The 7,912-nt window shown below is 48.5% G+C and overlaps 1 protein-coding gene across 5 annotated transcripts in view; it reads right to left on the bottom strand.

Annotated features, from left to right (window-relative positions):
• Nucleotides 1-2,738, bottom strand: part of MAP3K2 (mitogen-activated protein kinase kinase kinase 2) — a 100,798-nt gene extending 98,060 nt beyond the window's left edge. For all 5 annotated transcript variants that reach the window (XM_019624563.1, XM_019624564.1, XM_019624561.1 and 2 more), the window contains exon 1: nucleotides 455-2,738. The gene's annotated coding sequence lies outside the window, so the exon portion shown is untranslated. The remainder of the gene's footprint in view (nucleotides 1-454) is intronic.
• Nucleotides 2,739-7,912: the final 5,174 nt, after the last annotated feature.

The following is a 7,912-nucleotide window of genomic DNA, read 5'->3' as shown; positions in this document are numbered from 1 at the left end:
CTCGCAAAATCGCACACAGCCGACCATATAACAAACTCTGTATTTTGAGTGGAAATGTTAGGGGGTCGTCTTATACGCCGAGTCGTCTTATACGCCGGCAAATACGGTACCACACTGTGGCAGTGCAGACAAGCACTTGTTCGCTTACTGCATGTAACATTTCGGCTTCTCCCAGGGTCCAGTTATAATCTTCCAAAATCCCTGCGGAGTACGTGTCTGACACTTACAAAGCCCAGCAGTCTACTTTGCTCAGACCTGGGCAGGAGGTCCGACATCCGCTCACCGGTGCAGGACCACCAGTAAGCGAAATCCCTGTCCCAGGAGCACGACATCCGCTCACCGGTGCGGACCACCAGTAAGCGAAATCCCTGTCCCAGGAGCACGCACAGGCCGGCTGCGGCCCCTTCCCCGCGCGCGCACGCGAACACGAACACGAACACACACACGAACTTACCGGCCACTCGGCGGGGACGTAAGAAGGGAGCCGCAGGCCCGGGCCTGCGCTGGCCTCCTAGCCCGCCCCTCCGCCCCGCGCGGCCTGTCACCGCGCCCCCCGGTCGGGGGAGGCCGTGGGCCCCCGGGGGCCGGAGGGGCGCGCGAGGAGTCGGGTGCTGGCCGGGGAGCCAGGCCAGTCCCTCCTTCACATGGAGCCCGGGCCGGGTGGCGGTCGCGCGGGCCGTCGCGGGAGACGGGGGCCACTCGGCGCCCCTCGGTGCTTCTTTCGGCCGCGGCCCCGAGGCCCGCGGGAAGCTGGGCAGGAAAGGAGGAAGCCGCGGGCTGGGCGCTGCCAGAGGCCGGAGCAAGGGCTGGAGTGGCGACTCTTCGGCTAAGGGTGCCGGGCCTCCAGGTCGTGGTCCTCGTCGTCGCCGTGCGAGCCGCAGGACCCCCGAACGCCGCAACGAGCGGCCGCACCACCCTCGTCAGGCGCCGACGCTGAGGGAAGCCCGGCCGCCACTACACAAGGACCGTGACGTAGGGCGTAGAGCGGCGCACGTCACGGCCGGCTCGCCCGTGCGCGCTCAACTCTCCTCGCGCCCGGAGCAACCCGCGCGGGCGCGCACCCAATTCGGAGCACCGGACGGAGGCCGCGGGGAGCGTGCACGCGCCTACTCAGTGTCCGGCTGCGCCCACGCACGCCTGTTGCCCTCTGCAGCTCTGCGCACTGGAATTTCCAGCCGGGCTTGGCCCCGCCTCTGGCTCCCGGCAGCCTCTCCCGCAGCGGGGCGGGTACGGGCACGCTTACGTACACGAACCTCGGTCCTCCAGCGTCTGCGGGAGTCGTTGGGGCCGCAACTTCAAAGCAAATCCTCAGGAGGGTCATCGCGTGCGCTTCAGGCCTATCCCCGAGCCGGTAGGAGAAGATGCGGCCGACTTCGGGTCCATGGCAAGTTGTTTGTAGGCCTCTTAATTTTGGAGTCTCGTTTTTTTTTCTAAAGAACTTAGAAATTATCGTTGTCTGTCACCTAACCGTAAACCACCCCCCTGGAGATCGACTAAGTTGTACAGGGGTCTGTGTTTAGTTATCATTCAAGCTGAAAGCTGATAAGGAGACTTTTGCCCAGACAGGGAGTGACACGCACCCCCTAGAGGCAGAGTTTAAAACCCGAATCTCTCGCTGAATCCTTCCTTCGCTCCCCACCCCCATCACCCACAGATTATACAGATTCATCGTGCTGGCGTTGGAGGCACTGTGGGATGTGACTAACCTGCATTCGATGTTTTCACCCCATGCTTCTCTAATCCAAAAAGCACCTTTCCCTCCCCAGATTTCCTTTCCTAAAATACCCCTTTACAACTTACAGTATCGTTCTTTCCGTCATTCTACGTCTACTTGGTTTCTCAGTACATTATGGATCCCACCCCCTACCTTCCGATTGCAGACCACATTTCCAGTCCAGCAGTTGAAATAAGAGAGGTGGGAGCGGCACCCACCAGGCCTCTAGGTAAGCAGCTGCCCCAAGTCAGGGGCCTTAGCTGATCAGCGGAGCTAGAGTTGGCATCTGTAAGGCAGAGACTGAGGGAGAATGTAATGTCAAAATATCTGGGTCTCCTTCCTGAAATTTTTATTACAGACCCATTAGCAGAGGTGTCAAAGGCTCAGGAACAAAGATGTTCGTTGGCAGGTGTTTGTCATAGTAAAAGCCTGACAACAACCTGTTTGGCTATCAGACTGAGCTGATGAGTAAATGGTTCCTCTGCTTTGCAGAGAATCATACAGCCAATACAAAGAAGGTCGTTGGAAGGACCTCAAAAATACAGAGCTAAATAAAAAATCACTTTGCTCCCACTTGTTTAAAAAGTGGAGTACTTTTAAGATTATGCATGCATAAAATCAAGGTCTTTAAGATCCCTTTGGGTTCTAACATTCTAAGCCAAGTGTGCCACAGAAAGGATGATCTCAGTATGTTTTCTTGAGAGTGGGATTTAAATCTATCTTCTACCTCATTGTCCACAGTTCCTGACCTAATCCACATAGCAGGAATTCAACAATTGTTTACTAAGTAATCTAGAGATGGACTTTTCCTCATACCTTTGCTCACTCCTTCCCTCACCTACCACACCTGGGGACTTCATTCACTACTGGTTCCTTAGAAACACCCCACATGTATATTAATAATATTCTCTATTTTTTTATTCATATCCCTTTTACACTTGCTTAGATATTAAATCTCTGACATCTTGGCTATTTTCATATACATGATTACAAATGAATGATCTCGGAATTTCTTTTTTTTTTTTTTTTTAGCTGAGCCATCCTGCCACCTGTTGGAAGCTCAGCGACAGCTCAGCTCGGGCCGGGCATCGAACCTCTGTTGCTCAGAGCTCAGACTCTTGAGCAAGCTCTTAACCAACTGAGCCACTCAGCCGGCCCAAACCCACAACCTTGTTGTTCAGAGCATGCGCTCTAACCAACTGAGCCACTCAGCTGCCCAAATTTTCTATGATCTTGATCATCTCTAATTCTTCTGTTTATCAGGTGCTAGTACATATATTTCTTTAAAATTATTTTTGTTACATATTTTACATTATGTTATCCATATTAACAATAGAAAATTTTGGATGTGAGGGCGATCTGGCTGCGACATCTGTCACCCCATTCATCGCCAGGTTGATTCAGGTGATCTGGCTGGCTAGGCGGGTGTCCCCTTCCTCCCTCACTGCTCCATGTGCATCCCTCCCGAAGCTGCGTGCTTGGTTGAAGAGGACAACCTTCCCCGATAGAGGAGAGGACCATTCTTCGGTCAAGGGTATACGAGTAGCTGCGCTCCCCTGCTAAAACCTCCAAACAAGCTCTCAAGGTCCATTTGTAGGAGAACATAGGGTAGTTAAGCTTCCAAGACTCCAGACACATCCAAATGAAACGCTGCCTGTGGCAGTTTGCCTTTCTAAAAAATAAAAAATAAAAAAAATAGAAAATTTGGAAAACACAAGGAAAAAACCTCTCATTCCTTCTGTAACTTTCCATCCAATCTTTTCTCTATGCATAGATCTTTGTGCTGGTGTTTTATTTTTGGATAAGTTTTTAGGTAGTTTTTAGGTAGTTGTGATCATTATGTGCAATTCTGTATACTGCTTTTTTAACTTACACAGCTTAAGTAGTTTCACTTTATTTTCCCTTATACTTACAAACATAAATAAGAATATTTGGTATGTATACTTAAATTTTTAATTTTATTCTAATTTTTTTAATGAAAGATGTTCCTAAAATGGACATAGAGTTAATGACAGCTTCTTAGCTACTGGGGAATGCAACAGAAAGAGAGATTGCTTTTTGACCTTCGTGTTTGAGACAAAATGAGAATGACCACATGAAATAACAATGCTAACTTAAATCTGAGAAGTGAAACTCATACGGGAATGACTATCCCTTTTACCTTCCCTTAGTGCTTGTCCCAACGTTAACTAATTTTGCTCACCTTCATCATACAATGCAAAAGGAATATTATGGATTACTGTTAGGGGAGATCTTCCTATTGTGGAAAATTACACAAGATGCTTAAATCATATGGGCCATCTAAATTAGTGCATTCTGAGACTTTATAATAAAAGATATACTTTTAAAACATCAAATTGTTAACCATCTGTTTTTCTAGAAATTGTCTTTTTGCTTGCCCCCCCTCCCCCACCACCACCCCAACCAGTGGTCTCACTATGCAGCACTCCCTAATGGTCCCTTTTCACAGTGGCTTCTGTGTCCTAACAACAAAAGGAGACTCTCTGTTTCTTCTTCTTTTCCTGTTTATATTGTCTCATTCTCTTCCTGTTCCTCTTTTTCTTTCTCTCTCTGTCTCTTCTCCCCTCTATTTAACTTACTGTCTTTTATTATTTTTTTCACAAACATCCTGAGAAGTATGCCAGCAGAATTATTATTCTTATTTGCATATGAGGACAAAGTAGCAAAGTAAAGTTGGGTGGCTTTCACCAGGCCCCAAGGACACTTAGTGGAGCAGCCCTGAAGGGAGTCCATCTGGCCTTCCCTAGTGCCCTGAAGTCTCGAGGGTCCCTCCCTAGTGCCAGGTCCCGGAGCTTCTCCCTGGTTGCCTAAGGCCTAAGGCCCCAGGTCACCACTCCCTGACTTGCCCCTCCATCTGCTCCTCCTAGCACCTGGGGTTCTCCCCTCTAGGATTAGCCTTACCTCTCTTGAAACCACTGGCTTCCTTCACTCCAAGCCCTCCCAGCCCTATCTAGACTGGTTTGTAGGGCCCTGAACCCGCCCCCTGGGTACAGTGTCAAGGGATTGATAACAGCAGAGACAAGTGAAGAGTTAGTCATTTTCATCCTATGGCTCATCCTACCCCTCAACCCAGTGTGATGTAGCACCTTCCCCAGCTGGTTCCTACAAGTCAAGCTACAAGGCTAGCATCCTTTCTTTATCACAGGACAGCCTGGCTAAAGCTGAGTGGGGCAGGGTTCAGTATCCTGTGAGGGAGCAAGGCCACTGACCCCTCGGCCCTCCAGACTGCTCAGGTTAGTCTCAGAGACTGGGACTCCCTGTGCCTTCAAACAGCGGCTGCCCTGCTGTGGCCATGCCAGGGGACTAGCCAGGCTGCACCAAGAACAAGAGTTGGCAGAGACTGGTGACTCCTGTTTTCAGCCTGGCTGTCCTCAGCATCCTTGTCTGGAAGGCATGCTGTCCCAGAACTGTGGTGGACACTAGCAGGGTAAGGCATGTGAAACCACTGGAAACAGATAGCACTTGCCTCCATCTGCTGCCCACATGAGGCCCAGCACTGCTCCTGCCCCAGGAGACTGCAGAGCCAGCAGGCCCTTCAGAATGAAGGGTACCCAAACATGACCAAAGGTACAGCTATTCGCAGAGAAATCAACGCTGAGACTGTGGCCCCATGTAATGAGTCACCACTTCTGATTCCTGAAGTTCCCTCTAGTGATCAGGCTTCGTGAGCCAGCTGGCTGGTCAGCCTTGCACACAGCACAGGATCTGTGCCAGAAGAAATCCATGCAGTTTTCTGTTGCTATGGGAGACAGTCTACCCTCTGGAGCCCATGAGACCAACCTTCCCCTGCCACACCTGACCGCAGTCTTCCTGACCCTCCACCATCATCCTTGAGAACCAGCCTGTCAGGTCCTCTGCCCTGGAAGTAATTCACACCAAAGCAAGAAGAGCTGGAGGATGTCACCCCCACCCAGGACGTATATAAATTTGTGAAATTTGTAGAGATATTTCTCAACAGAGAAACTGTACTGCCTGGTCGGCCTGGCCTGGGTTCCCCCACCAAGTGAACCTGCCATTTCCTCTAGGTTCTCTTTGGTCATCACCTGATTTTGCTGAGCCCTCTCATACAAGTCCTGTCTCATGACCCTGCCTTTCACCTAACCTGCTGCCATAAAATCCTGTAGCTTCAGGGGCCTAAAAGCCAGGGCACATCCCAGTGATAAGGAGTGCCTCTAGCGCCCCAATCTTGGTTTTTTTGTTTGTTTGTTTTGTTTTTTTAGCTGAGCCGTCCTGCCACCTGTTGGCAGCTCAGCGGCAGCTCAGCTTGGGCTGGGCATCCATCGAACCTCTGTTGCTCAGAGCTCACACTCTTGAGCGAGCTCTTAACCAACTGAGCCACTTGGCTGGCCCAACAAATCTTGGTTTCTCAATGCCATTCTCCACTGAAAGAGACCAGGGCTGCTGCAGAAATACAAGAGCCTGGAACATCGTACACCACAGAATAAGGAAGAGCTCTGAAAATCATGGGGCGTGTTAAAAGGACACAAGAGTCAGCTTAAGGAGACTGCTGCTGGCCAAATCTGAGGTACGGTGAGCATTAAAACGATAGTGGTAGCTCACATAATAAGATAATCCATGAGGCATACTGATATGAATGAGGAGTGGAGAAAGCTCTCCTTGTTTTTTTGTTTTTTGTTTTTTTTTAAGCTGAGCCATCCTGCTACCTGTTGGCAGCTCAGCGGCTGATCGGCTCAGGCTGGGAATCGAGCCGCTGTTGCTCAGAGCTCAAACTCGAGTGAGCTCTTAACCAACTGAGCCACTCGGCTGGCCCGAGAAAGTTCTCCTTAATGGAAGAATGCCAATTAACAAATATAAAAGTTAGGAAATTGACAATGGATAGTCAGACCTGTGGGTGAGAGCTTGATGGAAATAACATATTTACTCTTAAAGTCTCTCCTCTCAAATTACTAATTACAAAGGGAAAATGGAAACTTTACAGTGGAGAAACCTGGCAAACACCACCTTTGCAAAATGAAACAAAAACTCTACAGCCCTGTTGCATAGGCTTCCAGAAGTCATCTGCTGAGCTGCCCTTCCAGGGTGCCCTGTGTCCCTGAACACATGCTGTGTTCATTGTGTCTACTGATGTAAGCTCCAGCCTGAACACAGCTGAATTCAGCTCATGTACATATCACTACAGTGTACAGTGTACCTCCCAACTAGGGAGGTACTTTCAACTCAAGAAAATATCTGTCTCCTATAGGGGACCACCTGGCACAGAGGTCAGACTTGGCTTTGAATTTCTTCCAAGCTGTGTGAAGTCAGACAAGCTGCTTAACCTCTCTGAGCTTCAATCTTTCATCTGTAAAATAGAGATGATAACACGTACTTAATGAACCAGCACTGCCATGCCTGGATATTTCCTCAAGAGAAATGAAAACATATATCCACACAAAGACACGTACATGGAGTGATCAAACAATATGCTAAATATTTAAATTAAAAAATTTATTACAGTAAAAGACACATTGCCATTAATCCCCCTCAAAATACTCCCCTCACTTCGAACACATTTATCCCATGTATTCTTGCTACTTTTCTGAAGCAGTTCTGGAAGTCCTCTTTCGTGTCTTTAGTTGCACTGTTTGTCTGCCTCTATGTCCTGAATCATTTTGACTTTGGTGAAGAGCCAGAAGTTGCACAGATCTGGTGAATAAGATGGATAAGGACACAACATAATGTTTTTATTTGACAGAAACTGCCGCACCAGAAGTGATGTGTGACACAGAGCATTGTCGTGATGGAGGATAAGGTAAAGACACTCATGAAAGAAGACTTCCAGAACTGCTTCAGAAAGTGGCAAGAATGATAGGATAAGTGTGTTTGAAGTGAGGGGGAATATTTTGAGGGGTATTAATAGCAATGTGTCTTTTACTGTAATAAATGCTTTTTATTTAAACATTTACCATATCTTTTGATCACACCTCGTATGCTCATAGATGCTTTTTTCAGAACAGCCCCAAAGTGGAAACAACCCAAATATTCATCAGCTGGTAAGCAAAGAAAGGAACAAACCAATGATAACATGAATAAATTTGAAAAGCAGTATGTTAAGTGTAAGATGCTAGATAACAGAGTACATATTATATGTTTATATGAAAGTCTAGAAGAGGTATGACTACAGTAGTCAGTGCTTGCCAGGCGCCGGGGTAGAGGACTGTCTGCAGCGGGGCAGGT

The sequence above is a fragment of the Hipposideros armiger genome, unplaced genomic scaffold, assembly GCF_001890085.2.
Source record: "Hipposideros armiger isolate ML-2016 unplaced genomic scaffold, ASM189008v1 scaffold_592, whole genome shotgun sequence".
Taxonomy (NCBI): Eukaryota; Metazoa; Chordata; class Mammalia; order Chiroptera; family Hipposideridae; genus Hipposideros; species Hipposideros armiger.
The sequence above is the reverse complement of the archived record's forward strand: the minus strand, read 5'-3'. Positions and strand labels throughout refer to the sequence as shown.